Below are 21,511 nucleotides of genomic sequence, written 5' to 3'. Positions count from 1 at the left end.
TGCACTTTTAAAAATAAATTCAGAGGTCAGACTTGCTTATTTTTATGGAAATATTTGTGCTGTAGCCTAAGCTATTTTGCACTTCAGAATTATAACCATGCATACACAGGTGGAATAGTTATGGTGATATTGCAATAAGTTCACAACCACAAAAACATATGGTCCATTTCACAGTTCAGAAATGTTCAGCACTCCATGAAATTATGCAGAAGTGGTCACCTGTGTTTTTCAGCTAGTTCATTTAAGATAATATATTGGTCATTGTAATGGCCATAGCCTACAGGCTATTCCTTTTTCAGGATGTACCCATATCTGCATGATGTGAATGTTTGCATATGGCTTATGTCAGGCTTTATATCAATATTTGTGTCTCCTTATTTGATTTTCTTTATATTTTTGCATTAATGTCACTAGAAAGCATGGCAATATAAATATATTCATTTATCTGTGTAGGGATTGGCTGGAACCTGACAATATAAGAACCATGATAGTGGGATAATCTACTGAGCAATTTACAAAAATGTATGTAGGCCTACTGACAAATAGTTTACATTAGAATACATTATAATTTCGCCCCAATGAGGCTATGTAGAAATGTGTTGCAATTTCAAAAACAGAGGCATGCTTTAAATCCTCGTATTCGGTACGGTTTGCTGTTTATTGTGATATTAGGTTTGCCACATGTTGTGTGAAGGGTTAGTGAGATATTACAACCGAGAGTAATGGGTGTGCACTGTGTGCAAAATGCAAATATGATTAGCCTAAATTGCACGTCGGTTCAATGATAATTTTCTCGCGAACCATTTATCACAGCAACTTGGCGCTAATATCATTGGAAAGCTTAGATTCCGCTCGTTCACATGATGTGTGATATCATGTATAGGTTTAGTTTAGTTGAACCTCATCTGCCAGGTATTTGACCTACCACGTTGACACTTCAGCGTGAAAAATACTCAAAGCATAGGCCTACCTGAAGCCGGGGGAATGCGCCTGGGATGGCTTCTGAAGTAGCATCGCAAATGAGAGAAAATTTAGAAAATTCCACAGACAGGGGGTGCTCTTGAACCCTCTCACCGTCTCTGAAAGCATAACCGTGGCTCAACAGGTAGATCTATAGGCTAAACTCATTTTTCAGGCACCTGACCGACCGGGTTGACACTTCAGCGTGAGAAATCGTGGGTGTGGCGTGTGAGTGTGTGAAACTAATCAAATGCGTGTGTCTCACGGTCAATGCGTGAGAGTTGGCAGCTATGCTCTAGTGTGAACACTAGGTCAGCCTATAGTAAGTAAAGTATACTTGTGTTACTGCAGTAAGATGTAGTGTCATTTTTTACAGTGAAAAAGGAACGATGGTGTTGTAGAAATGTACAGATAATTGCTGTAAAATGTAACGAAGTAAAAGTCAAAAGTATGCACTATAAATTTTACTTAAGTAAAGTACAAATACGTGGAAAATTTACTTAAGTACAGTAACGAAGTATTTGTAACCCCTTTCGCTGATAATAGGCTACATTATCCCTTACATATTACACGGTTACACTTTATTTGACAGTGCCGACATAAGAGTGACGTGACACTGTCATGAATGTGTCATAAACTTTATGACATAACACTTTTGTTATTAAGTGTCACTCAGTTTTTGTCATTACAAATTAGGGTTAGGATTAGGGTTAAAAGTTAGGGTTAGGGTTCATGTGTCATGACAGTGTTATCCCAGTAAACAAAATAAAGTCCTGGCGACGTCCCCTAAAGGTCCCCTGGCGAACGTCACCTCCTCGACATTGTGTAGGGTTCCCTTTACGTCCCGTGGACCTCTGTTCGGGAGGTCTAAAAGACGTGAGGGACGTCCTGTAATGGTCACCGCGACGTTATGCGCGCGACGTTTATATTTCCGCGATGGTAAAAAAAAAAAAAAACATGAAGCGCGATTTAGTATGGTAGGCTATTACATCCTGTAAGTCTCAGCGTTGCTAGGAGAGAAGGAACATGAGCACGCATTAACGACTTTTTCTACAACTACACAATCAACTTCACTCACCTCATATCTTCACGCATGTATGAAATCACGTCCTCCGAATGCATTACACTAATGATGAGTAGACATGGATATTTATACCGGGCTAGGATGTGCTGCTTTCACATCTACGGTGTAATTTTCTTAATAAACTAATACGACGTTTTAATGGGCATATCCCGTAGCATATTGTTTAAAACATAATCAGAGTAGGCCTAGGCTAGCCTAAGATAAATTGTTCAAACCATATTGTTTCAAAATATTAAAAACTAATAATAGCCAAAAATACTAAATGAATCGCAATGCATGCTGGGAAGCAAAACTCAACATGAAATAAAGTACATGAAACATAACTAGAATGCATTGACGTTATATCCACTCGTTTTCTTGGACCTGTGATCAAACAGGGACAGCCTATAAATGTAAGCCTATCTTCCTGGAACATTGCAGATAAAGAAAAATGTATCGTTTTCTCTGAATGCTCTTTGTAGCCAACTTTAAGATGAAATAAATAGATTCCAGATGTTTCTATTCTATATCATTGTTTTATTAATAAACAGTAAGGCTCTGGTGAGGCAGAGAGCTTGCTCCTCGTCAGAAATCTCATCGGATATGTGCACTCTTTGCTGTTTCCACAAGGAGCTGCTGTAACATCAGGGACAGCTATGCGTGACACTTTTAAACGCGAGCATGCGTCAAATAAATTACAATGACATTTAAACAAGTCATGAAGAAGCAGTATCCTTCATTCTTCTGCAATGTAGAGCTAGATCGTTTTGCTTTACAAATTAAGTAGTCACTTATGTTGCTAGACAACCTTAAACAAATGCTACGTGGTCTGTTTTTAACATTTCTCTAGTTTTATTGCATCGTATTCAGCTCCAAATGTCGGTTCAGTCCCAATTCGGCCGTGTGTGTGTTTCTGAAAATAAAACAGATAATAAGTACGTGACTACGTTAAATAAACCACTGCCTATTTAGAGCATGTTACATGCATCACGTAATGACAGTTATCTGAAGAAATGCGCATTGTAGGCTAAGCTAGAAGCTAAGAACAGCGACTTTGCTAACGTTACACCAAGCATCACATCAGCTAACATGAATTTGATAAAATCCCTTCCCTAGTTTGTAACGTTATAGCCTACATTAACATTAAACTCAAAATGTATGTGCTACATAATTCAGCATGTATGCAGACATACATGCTGAATTATGTAGCACATAGGCCTACATTTTGAGTTTAACGTTAACAACCCTTTTCCCAGTTTATGAAGTTGTGCGTCTATGAGCAAATAGACCAGGCTGTTCTCATTAAACTTTCGTACGAAAAGCTACTAAAAGTAGTGCACTACATTCCGTATGATTTCCACGTAATTATGAGCCAGGACGCCTGGCCACGCCCACAGTGACTGATGAAGCCAGGACCACGACGATGTGCACTGCAGGCTGCTGTGAGTTAAAACATAAATACAAATAAAAAAGGAGCAAAATGTCTTTGGACTGGAATAAATGTATTATTTGAAAGTAGTATCTAGGCTCGCAAGTGCAATGCAGTCTGTTGTTTGGATGTAATGCAAAATATCGTTGGTAAAGGAAGAACATGTTGGCTTGTAGCCACGCACTGGGGTAATCTAAGTTTTGGCAGTACAGACTCACGGGCCAAGGATGTTTTGATGATTATCATGGATTATCATTATCATGATAATCATTGATGATTATCAACAATAAAGACTCCATGCAGTTTGCATAAAATGATTCCGCGGAATTTGCAACAACAAGCCAACTAACACGGGTAAGTGGTTATTCAAAATGTGGAAATTATTCAAAATGACTAAACATTATGTGCAATAAACTGACACTTCGAATAGCCCCGGCTGTAAAATGTCACATGCATCCATGCATGCCTAAATTCTGCTTAGCCTAGGCCTACTGCACGTTAATTATAGGCGGTTCAGTAGAACGCTCCATTGACTTGAATGGGATTTCCCAAAGTTCTAGGTAATTATTTTCGTCTAATGACCGCTGTCAGTGGATTTTCATTCAAAAGTGAAGGCAAACGGTTGTGTTTGATTCAAGTTCAGCGTGTGTTGCGAACTATTTGTTAATAAAATGATAATATACATTATCCCTTTTAATGTGCATTAGGCGTGGTTCGCCCTGTCGGAATGACCGGCGTTCTATACATTATCCCTTACATAACTAGATGTACCGCAGAGCGGTACAAAATATGACCGCCGCCCAGTCCAGCACATTTTTTCCACAAAAAGAAATCACGCTGAAAGGCCTATATGATTCTAACTGTCTCACTAAATTGCATTATCCACACTCAATTCTCACTGGTATCTGCTAGACAACAAGTACCAAAACATGATTAGTTCATAGATTTCACATGTAAAATTCATTTTATACAACCCCACCTCCATCTTGCCTGTTTATAATTCTGAGAAATTCTTGATTGTTTGTGTTATGTGTGTGTGTGTGTGTGTGTGTGTGTGTGTGTGTGTGTGTGTGTGTGTGTGTGAGAGAGAGTGTGTGTGTGTGCGTGCATGCTTGTGTTTGTGCCTGTGACATTACTGTGAATGTATGTGTGTGTGTGTATCTGTTTGTGCACATGTGTGCACATGAAATGGGTTAACATGACCCCTGGAGGCAAACATACGGAAAAAAATGGTCATCCTAGGCCCTACAGTTCTCAAGATATTCACAGAGAACTGTGTCTGCCCTACCCTCCTTTCGGGGGGTCCAGTGCAGCGGGGGGGCTGCAGATCAAAACGAAAAATGACGGTTCCATGCTATCCATGTGGGGGTACATGCCCACCAAGTTTTGTGTACCCCGGTCTTTCAGTGTCCCGGGAATCCTTGTTGGTGTACGTCACTAAATGTACACATAAATTATTTTATTGTAAGGCCCCCCATGAACGAAAGTACACAAATCTTGGCATGCATTCGGAGGGTGTCATAATGATCCTACACTTTTAATTTCGTGCAGTTTTGACCTTGTCAGCCAGAGATATTGTGATGAAAATACCTAATTTTTTGCTTTTTAATTTTTAACTAGGTGGCGCTATACATGAAATAAGTGGTAATGGGATGGGTTGACATGCCCCCTTAAGACCAACATACATAAAAAAGGTGGACCTCCTAGGCCCTACGGTTCTCGAGATATTCACAGAAAACTGTCTCCGGCCACCTACAGGCCAGTTGTTGTATAGTAACATAAATTAATTTATTGTGTGGCCCCCCATGAACAGAATTCCACAAAACTTGGCGTGCATACAGAGGGTGTCATAATGATCCTACACTTCCAATTTCGTGCAGTTTTGACTATGTTAGGTCACAGATACCTTCAATTACAACACCTCATTTTTACTTTTTTGTGTTTAACTAGGTGGCGCTATACATGAAATGAGTGGTTATGGAATGGGTTGACATGGCCCCTTGAGATCAACATACAAAAAAAAATGGTCCCCCTACGGTTTTCGAGATATTCACAGAAAACTGTGTCTGCCCTACCCTCCTTTCGGGGGTCCAGTCCAGCGGGGGGGGGGGCTACAGATCAAAACGAAAAACGATGGTTCCATGCTATCCATGTGGGGTTACATGCCCACCAAGTTTCGTGTACCCCGGTCTTTCAGTGTCCCGGGAATCATTGACGGAAATCTGGGCATGCGAAAAAAAAAAAAAAAAAAATCTGACTAAACCTATATGACTTCGCTGCGCGGCGGTCATAATTAGGCCTAATGTGCATTAGGCAATAGGCGCGATTTTCATTCAAAAGTGAAGGCAGACGGTTGATCAGTAGGCGCGTCGGAGTCCGGTTCGCCCTGTCTGGCCTATTACAATGTAATATTAGTATTCATTATTTACTGCTTAGCTGGGATGATGATAATCCTGCTTATAAAGCATACCCGCGGGCATGTAGACTAATTGGGCCACGGCATTTCTACAGGAATGGCAGGTCTAAATGGGCACTCGTTCATAACTAGTTAGCAGCCTATATCTTCCTTGAACTGTTTGTGTTTATTGTTGTTGTTGTTAATGTTTGATTATTTGCTAGACCTATTGCTAGGCCTATTATTCTGTTCAAATTATTTAACCTATTATTAGTGCTAGGGTTGTTATTAGCCTATTATTAGGCTATTTGTCGTTATTATGATTGTTATTGTTATCTGCAAAACCCATATCGCATTTTTTACTAGATGATGTTTCGTCAAAAAGTCAGAAGGTGGAGCCGATGAGTTTAATTCGGGACTACGCTGCCGAGTGAAAATGCAACATTAGGCCTACTTCTTTCTTTCGCTTGCCTCATCATTGAAAAGTAAGTAAACCATTACGGCATTTAAACTATTACTAAATAAGTAAATACTTTTTATGAAATCTCTGTTGTCTGAGCAGTTTTCATCATTAGGAAAGTTAGCATGAATTATTTCTCTCATTTTGTGAGTTAGCACGCTTTTTAGCACTGTCATATTAGGCCATAAAGCAGTCAGTCAGTCAGTTAACATTGCTATGTCTAGCCTAACCAATAATAGCATGCAATCCATTGTTCCTGACGTCAGCTTCCTATTTTTTTTACATAGGGTACTTTTACGGTAGGCCTATATTGATAGCACATCTAACGATCTGTCTATCTGAAATAGACACATAGAACATATCATAGCATAAATAAGATGATATAAGATAACGTAGCCTATAATGTACCTAATGTAGCCTATACAATTATCTTGTCAAATTAATAAAAGTGAATCATTGAAGTCTTTCAGATAAACAGAGGTGTTACAGTTTTTTTCTGAATGCTTAAACACAACTGTGATTCTTATAGCACAATTTCTAAAACTATTACAGTTTTTTCTGAATGCTTAAACACATTTTTTGTAACTATGGCTTTTTTTGCAAAACTACACACAAATGGCAAAACCACTCACTGAGTTCGCAAAACTAAAAGCACAAACACTGCTTTGCATTCAGTTTGCAATTTTGTAACACACACTTTGCACAACTGTAGGCACAATGGCTATTATTTACACTATTTTGCCAACTTTCTGGCACACTTTCTCATGTGAAAACTGTTTTAGATAATTAGTTCACTTTGCAATCAGCCTAAGCACTATAAATAAGCCACAGGTAATGTACAATGGGTATGATGGAGTGAGCAGGAAGAGTGAGAAGAGAAAAAAACAGACAAAAAAACAGTGTACATGTGGGGATACTGTCATGTCAGGCCTGGATACGTCATTCCAGAATATATTTTTCCCGGTGTGTAGAGTATATACACTATTTTGCCAACTCTCTGGCACACTTTCTCATGTGAAAACTGTTTGAGATAATTAGTTCACTTTGCAATCAGCCTAAGCACTATAAATAAGCCACAGGTAATGTACAATGGGTACAATGGAGGGAGCAGGAAGAGTGAGAAGAGAAAGAAATAGCCCTTTTACAGACAAAAAAACAGTCTAGATGTGGGGATATTGTCATGTCAGGCCTGGATACATCATTCCAGAATATATTTTTCCCAGTGCCTTGGACTAGGACATTGCATGTGATGTAGACGGAATTTTGAGTGAGACGACCCAATGTAGACTGATTTGTTTTGTCTCAGTGAAATTGCTATTTTGTGTTTTGACTTGGAAAAACACACTTTTATTTGTTCTGATGTGTGTAAATAAACACCAATACTTGAAGTTTGGATCCCTGTATGTTTACAGAACGATGACAAAAGTATGACCTCAAACTGACGTAGTCTACCTAAAGCAAAAGCCAGATGTGTTTTTTATTCAGACCATCAGTGTGTAGTTGGCACATTGTGTGCTTATTATTGTGATGGCTTGTGTTTACTGTTTGATACGAAAACACCATTTTTACGAAGGTGTGAAGAGTTAAGCAAGGTGTGTTAGCTTTTTTAAGAGAAGAGTTTTGCAAAAAAAAAGCCATAGTTACAAAAAATGTGCTTACAGATTTTTCTGATTGCTTAAGCACATTTTTTGTAAATATGGCTTTTTTTGCAAAACTCTACACACAAATAGCTATTTCTTTCTCTTCTTACCCTTCCTTTTCCCCCTCCTCGTCCTCCTCTTGCTCCTCCTTGTCCTCTTCCTTTAACTTCACCTCATTGTCCTTGTCATCCTCTCCCTCTCACTTCTTCACCTCCGCGTCCTCTTCTTATTCCTACTTCTTCACCTCCACGTCCTATTCTTCGGCCTCCTCTAATTCTTACTCTTCTCACTTTTCCTGCTCCCTCCATTGTACTTATTGTACATTACCTGTGGCTTATTTATAGTGCTTAGGCTGATTGCAAAGTGAACAAATTATCTAAAACAGTTTTCACATGAGAAAGTGTGCCAGAGAGTTGGCAAAATAGTGAAAATAATAGCCATAGATGTGTATAGATTTGCTAGGAGTGTGTTGATCATTTGGAAATTGAGTGTAAAGCATGAGTTGTGTTTACAGTTCCGCAAAAAGAGTGCTGTGCAGAGAATTGTGCCTACAGTTGTGCAAAGTGTGTGTTACAAAATTGCAAACTGAGTGAAAACAGTGTTTGTGCTTTTAGTTTTGCGAACTCAGTGAGTGGTTTTGCTATAAGAATCAATAGTTTTAGAAATTGTGCTATAACACATGTCCCACCTTCCTACTGACTTTGACATATCATAAGGCCATATATTTTCTGAAAGCCCAATATCACATTATAAGCTATTGTTTCTTTGAGTCTGGGTAACTAATGGGACAAAACATGCTGTTATAGGCTACTACCCTTTTTCTGAAATAACAAGGAATACAACAGCATTTCTGTGTCCAAAATATTGCATTTCTGCAGTGTGCGATGCAGTAGTACGTAGTGCAATGCAGCTTTTACAGTTTTTTCTGATTGCTTAAGCACATTTTTTGTAACTATGGCTTTTTTTGCAAAACTCTACACACAAATGGCAAAACCTCTCACCCAATCAGCAAAACATTGTAGTTCTCTTGCAAAAGCTAACACACCTTGCTTAACTCTTCACACCTTCGTAAAAATGGTGTTTTCGTATCTAACAGTAAACACAAGCCATCACAATAGTAAGCACACAATGTGCCAACAACACACTGATGGTATGAATAAAAAACACATCTGGCTTTTGCTTTCTCTGTGCACAAGGTAGACTATGTCAGTTTGAGGTCATACTTTTGTCATAGTTCTGTAAACATACAGGGATCCCAACTTCAAGTATTAGTGTTTATTTACACACATCAAAACAAACACAAGTGTGTTTTTCCAAGTCAAGACACAAAATAGCATTTCACTGAGACAAAACAAATCAGTCTACATCGGGTCGTCTCTCTCAAAATTCTGTCTACATCACATGCAATGTCCTAGTCCAAGGCACCGGGAAAAATATATTCTGGAATGATGTATCCAGGCCTGACATGACAATATCCCCACATGTAGACTTTTTTTTGTCTGTTTTTTTCTCTTCTCACTCTTCCTGCTCACTCCATCGTACCCATTGTACATTACCTGTGGCTTATTTATAGTGCTTAGGCTGATTGCAAAGTGAACTAATTATCTAAAACAGTTTTCACATGAGAAAGTGTGCCAGAGAGTTGGCAAAATAGTGTAAATAATAGCCATTGTGCCTACAGTTGTGCAAAGTGTGTGTTACAAAATTGCAAACTGAGTGCAAAGCAGTATTTGTGCTTTTAGTTTTGCGAACTCAGTGAGTGGTTTTGCCATTTGTGTGTAGAGTTTTGCAAAAAAAAGCCATAGTTACAAAAAATGTGTTTAAGCATTCAGAAAAAACTGTAATGTCCAAAGTACAGTATTTTCCTGAATATGAACTACAGATATTCCTACAAAACTACAGTGTGGAGACCTGAAGTTGTGGAGTTATATTTTATAGTATTGTAGTATTTGAATATTTACCCAGAACAGTTTTACCCTTGTCTCACCAATATACATATCTGTGAAATGCAGTAGTGATAAAAGTAAAGGTGTCCAGATATTTTATTTAGGGATGGTCTTGCAATGTTCTCTAAACATATCTTAAATTTCTCCCATCTACTTATGTTTTCACAGATCCTTGCTCCTGATATCCTGATGTATGGGTTGCATTATATGGATTTTTTCATTATATGACTCCAACAGAAGACCTACACAAAGGAGCTCAGCCAGCATGTAAACAAGGCCTTGTTTGTCCACTTCCTGAAGGAGATGAAGCATGCTGGCCTGGACACCTCAGTCCTTGCTTCCATTTACAGCTGTGTTGTGGAGCGCATTCTCACATCCTATGGTCTACTGCAGCGGGTGGCTATATCGGTACAGAGGACAATTGGCAGCAATATACTAATTATCAATGACCGTTACATTAGTAGGAATATATGAGGCTTTCTACAGGTATTTTGCTAAACATAGAGGTTGCTATGGTAGTGGTTGCTAGGTTATTGCTAGGGTAATTGAGAAGGTTGCTATGGTGTTGTTACAGGATATATGGTGGTTGCTATGCAGGTTTCTAGGGTAATCATGTTGGTTGCTATGGTGGTTTCTAGGTTGGCATTGTAGTGGTGGTTGCTAGGTTGTTGATAGGGTAATTGATAAGGTTGCTAGGGTAGATATGGTGGTTGCTATGGTAAATTAAGTGGTTGCTATGCTGGTTGCTAGGGTAATTGAGATGGTTGCTAGGGTAGTCATGTTGGTTGACTATCAAAGTGGTTGCTAGGTTGTTGATAGGGTAACCGAGAAGGTTGTTAGGGTGTTGCTAGGGTAGATATGGTGGTTGCTATGCTAAATAAAGTAGTTACTATGCTGGTTGCTAGGGTAATTGATATGGTTGCTAAGGTAGTCATGTTGGTTGACAATATCAAAGTGGTTGCTAGATTATTGCTAGGGTAATTGAGATGGTTTCTAGGGTCGATATAGTGGTTGCTATTATAAACATAGTGGTTGCTATGGTAGTGGTGGCTAGGTTGTTACTAGGGTAACTGAGAAGTTTGCTATGGTGTTGCTAGGGTAGATATAGTGGGGGTTATGCTAAAGAAAGCAGTTGCTATGCTGGTTGCAAGGTTAATCATGTTGGTTGCAATGGTGGTTGCTAGGCTGACATTATGGTGATAGTTGTGAGGTTGTTGGTAGGGTAATTAAGATGGTTGCTAGGTTGTTGCTATGGTACTTATGTTAGTTGCTGCTAAACATAGCGGTTGCTATGGTGGTGGTTGCTAGGTTGTTGCTAGGGTAACTTAGAAGTTTGCTATGGTGTTGATTGGGTAGATATGACAGGGATTATGCTAAATTAAGCAGTTGCTAAACTGGTTGCTAGGGTAATGATGTTGGTTGATAATATCCAATGGTTGCTAGGTTGTTGCTAGGGTAATTGAGATGGTTACTAGGGTCGATATGGTGGTAGCTATGCTAAACATAGCGGTTGCTATAGTAGTGGTTGCTAGGTTGTTGCTAGGGTAACTGAGAAGGTTGCCATGGTGTTGCTAGGGTAGATATGGTGGAGGTTATGCAAAGCAGTTGTTATACTGGTTGCTATATATTTTCTGAAAGACCATCGCCTCTTGTAGGTCAAATAATATGAATTAAGACATGTCCCACCTTCCTACTTACTTTGGTATATCATAAAGTGTACATAGGCCCATATTGTAGATCGAGAAACCAATATAACTATAGCCTGTAGATGTCAATTAATATCAATTATGACATGTCCCACATTCCGACTTACTTTGGTGCATCATATATGCTTAAGCAATACTGCTATTTTTGCTCTTATACTATAAAAATCCATAATCACATTAAAAACGATTACAATTGTTTTTGAGAGGGAATTTCTGTAAATCTTGCTTGAAATTGTACCCGTATGTTAATTGACTATCATACTATTTTATTGTCATCCTTCTTTGGGACTTGAGTACTTCATTATCCCCTTCATGTATCAATGTACAATGTACATTAAAGCATCTATGATTGGAAAGGAGTCTCACTGATTTTTTTCCATGTTAATAATTACTTGAAAATATACAATTGTCTTTCACCTGTACTGGTTCTATATGTTCTGACCACTGACTGACTGCACTCTTATTATAATCAGCAAGGACAAAACTTAAATTAACCTCAGATAAGTCTGTTTTCATCCCATGCATTATATGTGCTAATGTTGTGAAGTAATTGGTGTGACCCTACAAAGGCCTGTCTGACATATGACCTATTAACCTACGCTTATATGGGATTGGAGTGAAATTACCTCACACATTCAGAAACCTCAAAGTGAAATGACCTCACACATCCAGGAAGCTACAGCAACACACACTCAGCTACAGGTCTCAAATACGGCAAACCAATTGATTTCTATCCCCTTTATCAATTTGTGCCACATATTATTAGTTGAAATTTACTGGTGTAAGCTTATCTGACATTTGCAATTCATGGACATACATATTGGGTTCGCATTTTTAACTAGAATATATTATAGACTGATTCAATTTGACATGTAACATCCTTGGATGACACAAAATATATGTGTGAAATGGAATCAACCCCCACACATTCACAGACTCTGTAGCACCCCCTACAAATCCCTTTTTTTTTCATATTTGGCTCCGCCTCCTGGCAACAGACAAGCAGCTAGAGGTCTCAAATTTCACAAACTATTTTGTTTTTACCCCCTTATCAATATATGTGCCACATGTTGGTATTAGTTGGTAATAACTGGTGTAACCCTATCAAGGCCTGTCTAAACTATGCAAATCAAGGACATCTGAACCTAGGGTTAGCATTTGTATCTTGCATACCTCCTAGACTGATTACATTTTTCAATTGACATCCGTATATGACACAAAATTTAAGTGTGTAGTAAAATCGCATCTCACATATTCACAGACTCTATAGCGCCCCCTAGAAATCCAATATTTCCTATATTTGGCTCCGCCTCCTGGCAACACACAAGCCATTAGATGTCCCAAATTTGACAAACTAGTTTGTTATCATCCCATGTATCAAAATATGTGCCACATGTTGGTACTATCTTGAATTAACTGGTGTAATCCTATCAAGGCCTGTCTGACCTATGCAAATTATGGCCATCTAAACCTAGGGTTAGCATTTCTAACTTGCATACCTCATAAACAGACTAAATTTGGCATGTGACATCTATCTATGACATAAAATATACGAGATAAGTAAAATCACACCTCACACATTCACAGACTCTATAGCGCCCCCTAGAAATCTACATTTTCCAATCTTTGGCTCCGCCTCCTAACAACATACAAGCAGTTGGAGGTCTCAAATTTGAGAAACAAGTTTGTTATCATTCCCTGTATCAAAATCTGTGTCGCATGTTGACATTTCATAAAATAATGGGTGTGACACTTACCTAGGCCTGTCTGGCCATATGGGTGTCTCAAATGTAGTTTCTGAGTATGTCCGGTGCATCAAACTTGCCATGGCAGGTAAGATCAGTAAAATTTGGTTTATTTCAGCACAGCACACCTCTGTGTATCATAATCAATCAAAATATGGATGTTTTAACAGTTTGTGTATGATTTAAGAACTTTTGTTGGTCAACATCTGTCAAAAAAATGCTCTCTGAACGGCCATTTCTGAAGATCTCTTGTGCATCAAACTTGCCATGGCAGGTAAGGTCAGTGAACTTTGGTTTATTTCAGCACAGCATACCTCTGTGTATCATAATCAATCAAAATATGGATGTTTTAATGGTTTGTGCATGGTTTAAGAACTTTTGTTTAACAACATATGTCAAAAATATGCTCTCTAAACAGCAGTTTCTAAAGATGAATCAGTGAAATTCAGTTTATTTCAGCACAACACGCATCTGTGTATCAAGATCAATCAAAATATGTGTGTTTGTGATTGCTTTAAACAAGTTGTCCAATACACATAAAACATACAGCAAAGGTATGCAAATACAAAGCATCACTACAGGCATTAAATAATAATTAGATTAGATTCAACTTTATTGTCATTGTGCAGAGTATAGTACAAACAGGGTTCCCACTCTAAGTCAAATGTAAAATTCTATGACTTTTCCCTGACAAAAAAACTGAATTTCCATGACTTACTATATTATAACCGAGTAGTACAATATACCAAATGATTTCAGAGCACCCATATAGCAGTCAAGAGAATCTTTTACTTTTTTAGAGCGGGAGATTAATAAATAAGCATTGAATAAACAGTTGGGAAACTCAAGCAAGCTGTAAAGCTAATAACCAGATATACACTAATTCTGTGTGGAAATATGTTTGCATTAATGTATTTTGGCAAGTAGATTTTAAACTTCTACAACAAAATTCCCTGATATTCTTTGACTTTGCCCCTAAAATGATAAAATTCCCTGACTTTCCATGTCTGGAATAGACTTGGAATAGAACTCTAAAATTCCATGATATTCCAGAAATTCCATGACCCGTAGGAACCCTGTGCAAAGCAAAAGTGCAATGTGATATACAAAGTAGACAGATGGTGCATAGCCAGGACAGGAAATGTAGTGCAGTGTAGACAGTAAGTTTACAGAAGGTGGTTTAGAGTAATATAAATTAGATATAAATATGTGCAGTGTATTAGCAGTTACCTTATAAGAGCAGAATAAATATGGTTATGTATAGTAATATGAACAATGTGTGAACAACATGTACGGATATGTGCAATGTAGTAACATTAATGATATTTTAGTAGTAAGAATAATATAGATATGCAGTGTATTAAGAACATATGAGAAAAACAGAATAAATATGGATATTCAGTATGAACAGTAACATTATAAAAGTAGTAAGAATAAGTGTATGTGCAGGATGGATATAAAGAGCAGTAGAATATGGCTATGTATAACTGTAATTACAGTATGTGCATTTGTAAATAAATAGAACACTATGGGTGGGATAGGGTATTGGGGGCTTAGTTTATTGGGGGCTTAGTTGATTGGTTGTCACCGAGATGCAGAGCTAGAGTCCAGTAGGGTGACAGCCGCAGGAAAGAAACTTCCTCTGAACCTGCTGGTTCGGGTGCAGAGAGACCTGTAATAATAATAAGACAATAATTTTCAAGACCATATAGAAAATGCTGTTGCAGTAGTCCAGTCTCAAGGTGATGAGGGCATGGATGAGAATGATGCATTGTTGAGCCGTCTGGTCACAGTAACACAAGACCCATCCTGTCAGGCTAGGCCAAAAGTCCTGTCACCGGAATGATGTAGAGGACTCTGAGACAGTCATGTGCCGCCTTTGACCAGTGGTCACAATACAGAGGACCCCTGGCCAGTCAATGAGCAGTGCTTGACAAGCATCATGTGTAGAAGACCCTTTTTGCAAAACGATGTAGACACCCATCTATTCTCAGGAGCAGTCCTTCTATAGCTGGCGGGAACAGCTGGAAAAAAATTCCCGGGCTTTGCCTGGCTCCTTCCTGGCCTGTGCCTTGCTCTTTCCTGGCATGTCTGGTCTCACTGTGTCTTTCTGCTTTGGTGATGAGCCTGACAACAGCTGACAACCTGGAAATTAGAAATAAAAGTGTACATAGAAAGACATGTTAATGATGACTGATGACTAAAGTTCACCTATACAACACAGGCCTATGCCTTTAAAATAGTGTGCCAAAGTATTTCAGGAGGTGGAAGACGGCCTAATTAATGTTAATGGATTGGTATAGGTGGTTGAATCAGCTGTCCCTTAATAGTGTAGGCCAAAATGTATGAGCTGAACAATTTGTTTCTCACTCTACAATATGGGCCTATGATATGCCAGAGTACGTAGGAAAGTGGGACATGTCTTAATTGATGTTGTTTGACATCTAGAGGCTATAGGCTTTCAGAAAATATATGGTTTAGGTGGTCAATTCAGCTGTCCCTTAATAGTATAAGCCAAAATGTATCAGTAGTACAGTCGGTTTCTCGAGCTACAATATGGGCCTATGTACGCCATATGATATGTCAAAGTCAGCAGGAAGGTGGGACATGTCTTAATGTATATTAATTGGCATCTAGAGGCTATAGGCTTTCAGAAAATATATGGTTTAGGTGGTCAATTCAGCTGTCTCTTAATAGTATAGGCCAACATGTATGAGTTGTACAATCTTCAATTTACAGTGCAGTGCCCGTTAAAACATGCCATTCCTGAAGAAAACTCGTAGCTCAATTACATGCCCACAGGCATGCCTGCTTTAAAAATAGGATGATAGGGAAACATCATTCCAGCTAAGCATTCAATAATGAATACTGAATATTATAATATATTAGCCTATAATTAATGTGGCCTCTGATAAATGTAGGCATGGCTGCATGTGACATTTCTACAGATCAGAATGACATAAGCCTAACAACTGTTTTGAGTTAAGTGTGTATAACTCACTGAATAACTTCCTAATGCTATTCGAAGCGTCAGTTTATTGAACATACTTTTATTTTGAGTGGTCACTACATAGCCTACCCATGTTTGATGGCGTGATAAGTGACGTCGCTCAGTCTGCAACTTGTTGAATAATGTTAGCTATGTGGCATTAGCCTATCGCTCGTTTAAATTTGGGACCTTGCAGTCGGAATTGTCGTTTGTTTAGTCAAAGTCTCAAGTCCAAAGTAGCCTGGGCTATTTTAAGCGTCAGTTTATTGCACATACTTTTATTTTGAGTGGTCACTACATCACCGTGTTTGTTGGCGTGCATACTGCATACAGGGAGTCTTTATTGGTGAGGTCAGGCATGATAATCATCTGTCATCTTAACCCACAAGCGGTTTCCGAGTAGCCTTATCCGTTTTTTAAATTGCGACTGACTATCATCAAAGTGAGACATAGCTACTGTCAGTACACGGTCCATGGGGTGGAGCTCCCCTAAAACTGGCCCCCTTGGAAACATTGCAGTGCAGCGATAAACGTTTTGAAATATGCATTCAAAAATCTTCAAAATCGAGAGTGCACACCTTTGTGCCATGCGCGAGCCACATACGAAATCTTAGGTCAGTCTGACAAACGGCCAGCAAGATATGCGTGCCACAGACACACACACAGACGCTTCTGGCTTCATAGATAGACTAGTGCAGTGCCCATTCAAACATGCTATTCCTGTAGCCCAATTACATGCCTGCAGGTAGGCCTGTTTTAAAAATAGGATGATAGGGAAATAATTCCAGGTAAGCATTCAATAATGAATAGGCCTACAGATAATATAATAAATGTGAAGTGAGCAGAATTTAAGCATGGCTGCATGTGACATTTTTTACAAATCAAAATGACATAATCCTAACAGCTGTTTTGAGTCAAGTCTATATGCTTAGCCTATTGAATAACTTGATGATAGAGAAAACAAACCATTTTGTGGAATGATGCATCATATGGAATTTGCAATGGTGTGACTCAAAAACAGTCTCTGGTGGCCTATAAATGACATCACACTCTTTCTGCCTGTCGCTGGTTATGCTTTGCATGTGTGGCATTCTGAGACGTTCTTTAATTTGGGACCATTATCGCTCGTTTCAATTTAGGACCTTGCAGTTGGAATTGTCGTTTGCTTATTCAAAGTCTAAAGACAGTCCAAAGTAGCCTGGGCTATTCATATAGGCCTAAGTGACATCACACTCTGCCTGCCACTCGTTGCTTGTTGCTGGTTATGCTTTGCATGTGTGGCATTCTGAGACGTTCTTTAATTCGGGACCATTATCGCTCGTTTCAATTTTCAGTTGGAATTGTTGTTTGCTTATTCAAAGTCTAAAGACAGTCCAAAGTAGCCTGGGCTATTCAAAGTGTCCGCTTATTGCACATCATTTTTTATGTCATTTTGAAGAGCCACTGCATAGCCTACCTGTGTGTGTTGGCGTGTTGTTGCAAAATCTGTGGAGTTATCTTGCACTCGCTTAAGTTTTTACCCGTGTAACCTACACTGATCCAGTTCTGCCAAAGCCCTGATTCTATCCTCACTGGTAGCTTACAGTACAGTGCTGTGTGGGAGGGGGAGTGGCTAGCAGCAAAAGCCAATGTGCGTCTTTTACCAATATATTTAACGATATCTTTTGCATTTCTTATTCAAACAACGAAAAATTTGGCACTGCACTTACTCATGCCCGTAGCAAGACACCTGCCAAGTTTGAAATCAGTCTGACAAACGGTCAGTGAGATATGCGTGCCACAGACACACAGACGCTTCTTGCTTTATAGATAGATGGGCCTATATTTAGCACAGCAACAACCATATCTACCATTGCAACCATCGCAGTAAAAGTAATGTAAAAGTGACGTAAAATACCTGCCAATTTTCCTCTGTATCCACCGCTGCAGTAGATCATGATGTGAGGATGTGCTCCATAACACAAAGCAAGGACTGAGGTGTCAAGGCCAGCATGCTCCAGCCTCTTCAGGAAGTAAATAAATGAGTGCCAAACAAGGACAAACAAGGCTATATTTTGGATATAGAAATGTTGTTGTACTGCTTTGTTTTTCAGAAAAAGCCTATAACAGAATTTGTCACATGAATTACCCAGACCCAAAGAAACAAATAGCTTATTACGTGAAACAAACTGACCTGCTTATAATTTAATGTCAAACACCATGTCAACTAATTGAAAAGCAGGATTGTATCACCATCGCACTCATTTCGATAGTTTAACCATAACGTCGTGAACAATGATTTATTTGGTTAATTATCACGTATTTGTCCACGTCTTTTACCCTGATAAGACATTGAATTGTACTAAGAAATTGCACTAGATTCGCGTGATTCTAGTCGTTTTGCAGCATGAAGGAGTTTTGGTCAGGATAAGTATCCCTATTTTGTTCGAAACAGCAAAAAACAACACAACAACATTATTATTATTTACTAAATTTACCCCACATGGCTCTCACTCTACGATGCGTTTCCACTTTCTTGTGGTGGCATGTGTCACATGACCTCTACTAAACAGACAGTAAGACTTATTAGACATTCTCTGGTAAGACACGGACAAGAAGAAACAAACTATGTTTTTTTTTTTGGTGTGTTGTAATTCCACGAAATGGATGATATCTATTTAAAACACAGTTACATCTTCTCTAGCTAAGTTATTATTAGCATAAAGCAACAATTCTTTAACTCACCGTCTTCATAGGCTATGTATCACGTTAACTACTTTGGCAAACTACATTGACCTATCAAATTAGACGACCGCTGCTTTCATCTACATTTATATTATTGACTGCTTTTAATGCTAATCAGATTTTAAAATGCCCAGGTTTACTGCACCTAGCTTTCAGGAGGCTGAAGCTCTCCTATGTCTAAACGCAGGTGCACTGATAACAACGAAGTGAGTTCTACACTGCTATATTGCGCATGTGCATTGATCGCTCGTCTGCCAGATTTTAGTGGATATCGTACGGATTTTTTGGTCATACTTTTAGTATGATATCCTACGAACTGTTTCATGAGGATACGTTGAATAGACGCACAACTTCATAAACTGTATGATATGTTGCCTTAGACTACGGTAGGCTAATGCAGCTACTGCTAGAGAGACTAACAGACTAGATAGATAGATACTTTAGTCATCCCCAGACGTGTAACGTGAAGTCGTGCATGGATGTGATGTCTCCGTCCTGCAGCCAGAGCGCTCTCAACTCCGCTGCCATGTGTGAATAAACAAACGTCCCCCCCATGTCCCCGGTATAACGTTATTGTCGGGTCCTTAGAAGGTATTTGAAATGACCAAATGCAAATGTCATCCGAGGGACCCGACGGTGACGTCCCCAGAAAGTCCTGCACCGGACTTTAAGTGGGTGGTATTCAGAATACAGTTACACTGATCAATTTAAGGGATTACATTTTAAATCATTATAACATGTAGGCCACGCCTTTCAAACTCAAATTCAACTATTTCTAACCACACCATGTAGTTGGGTCCTTTCTCTTTCTCGTTTTTGAAAGCCTAAATGGAGAAACCTCTTTTAGGGAAGGTAGAATGTAAAATTAGTTTTGTTGTAGGCCAATAGGGCCTATATCCACCCAGCATGTTTTATGGCAGTTCTCGTTTCTTCACAGAGTGTTTTGAAAAAAGGTAACTCCACTTGTGCTGTTGAAATTCGTTAAAAAAAACAATCTTTGTATTCATTGTTTGGGATTTGGTAGCCTTTTAGCCTATGTACAGACAAAACATATCTGTGCAGGTTCTTTGACACAATGGGCCCTATTTTAGCGATCTAAAACGTGGTCACTAGCGAATAGCTTAATTAAATTTAGTGGGTTGTCCAGTCCAAATTGGGAATGGTTTGGTTATCAAATGTCGGGCGGATGGTGCAATAAAGCGTTCCTACAGTATGTTTCTTAATCAGGCATGGGTGTGCTTTGGGCGTAACAACATCATTTAATGAGAATGACATCTGTCATTCCCTTTAACAGCTGGCAGTGCAACTTCAAACAGCGCATCAATATTTTGATAGTCAGCGGCGCATTTTAAGGAATCTGCTTGCACACAAGACCATATGGAACAGGTATTCCACTAAACCATGCTTTACTAAAACCTGGCAGAGTATAGCCTACACGCATCTGCACTTTTCTACTATTCTATTATTAAGTGAAACTAACTTCACCATGGTGTCAACGACACAGTTACACAGTTAATTACTTTCACTATTGACTATTGACTTACATCTCGTAACGTGTCTTCAGCTGTGCTTCATATGCGTCTTTCGCTAGACCAGTTTTTTCTTGGTCAGTGGCGTAATGCTTTTGAGATGGTGGAAGATAACGATTTTTAGATAATGCACCAGAGCCACCTTAGGTCGTTAATTGCCACACCCATGGGCGCAAAACTTAATAATAGTGAAGTGCATGGCGGAACACTTGAGTATAAAACAGGAATAAACTTTGCCTCGGGAGGATAATCTGCTTTGCGCCAGGTTTGGCGTCGCGAAAATAGGGCCCGATGATGTTAACAGTGTTTCATAGCACACAGTCTTATACATCAATCCATCATCACTGTAAAGCAGGTTGTAGTATGTTGTTGACACTATGGGTCTTACAACTTCACATAACCTCACATAATTGTTTCATCACTGCTAATAAAATAATGCTGATGTAATCCAAAGTATTCAAAATATGTTACTCATTTTGAGTAATCCATCTATTGTTACAAAATACATTTTAGTGTATATATTCAGTTATCTGTAGTGAAATACATTTTAAAAGTAACCTGCATAAAAATACCAATTGGTTATTGCAAATGCATGTATGCATGTGTGTGTGTGTGTGTGTGTGTGTGTGTTTGCATGTGTGTGTGCGTGTGTAAAGGATAGGTAATAAGTTACCTTGATAAGCAATATTTATTATTCATTAAAAAGAGAAAATAACAATACTGTGTCACACTTTAACACTAGTTCCCATAGCATTTCCTGTATTTGTCTGAAATAACATAATATAACAAATTACATTTGGTCTTATATTTTGTATGTGAACAATTGTGAATTAGGACCATGTAATTCTGTGTGTGTGTCTGTGTGTGTGTGTGTGTGTGTGTGTGTGTGTGTGTGTGTGTGTGTGTGTGCGTGCGTGCGTGCAAG

General features: G+C 38.8%; 2 long non-coding RNA genes across 2 annotated transcripts; one reads left to right on the top strand and one right to left on the bottom strand.

The window, feature by feature from the left end:
* The first annotated feature begins 3,309 nt into the window (after positions 1-3,309).
* LOC121695412 lies at positions 3,310-11,955 on the top strand. Its single transcript, XR_006026082.1, has 3 exons — positions 3,310-3,806; positions 6,214-6,332; positions 10,062-11,955. It is a non-coding gene; the product is annotated as an uncharacterized LOC121695412 (long non-coding RNA).
* Positions 11,956-14,881: 2,926 nt separating this feature from the next.
* LOC121695411 lies at positions 14,882-18,373 on the bottom strand. The gene is made up of 2 exons (XR_006026081.1): positions 18,231-18,373; positions 14,882-15,489 (listed from the first exon to the last, which is right to left on the bottom strand). It is a non-coding gene; the product is annotated as an uncharacterized LOC121695411 (long non-coding RNA).
* Positions 18,374-21,511: the final 3,138 nt, after the last annotated feature.

The sequence above is a fragment of the Alosa sapidissima genome, chromosome 21 (assembly GCF_018492685.1).
Source record: "Alosa sapidissima isolate fAloSap1 chromosome 21, fAloSap1.pri, whole genome shotgun sequence".
In the NCBI taxonomy this organism is placed as follows: Eukaryota; Metazoa; Chordata; class Actinopteri; order Clupeiformes; family Clupeidae; genus Alosa; species Alosa sapidissima.
This window is presented reverse-complemented; position numbering and strand designations above follow the sequence as displayed.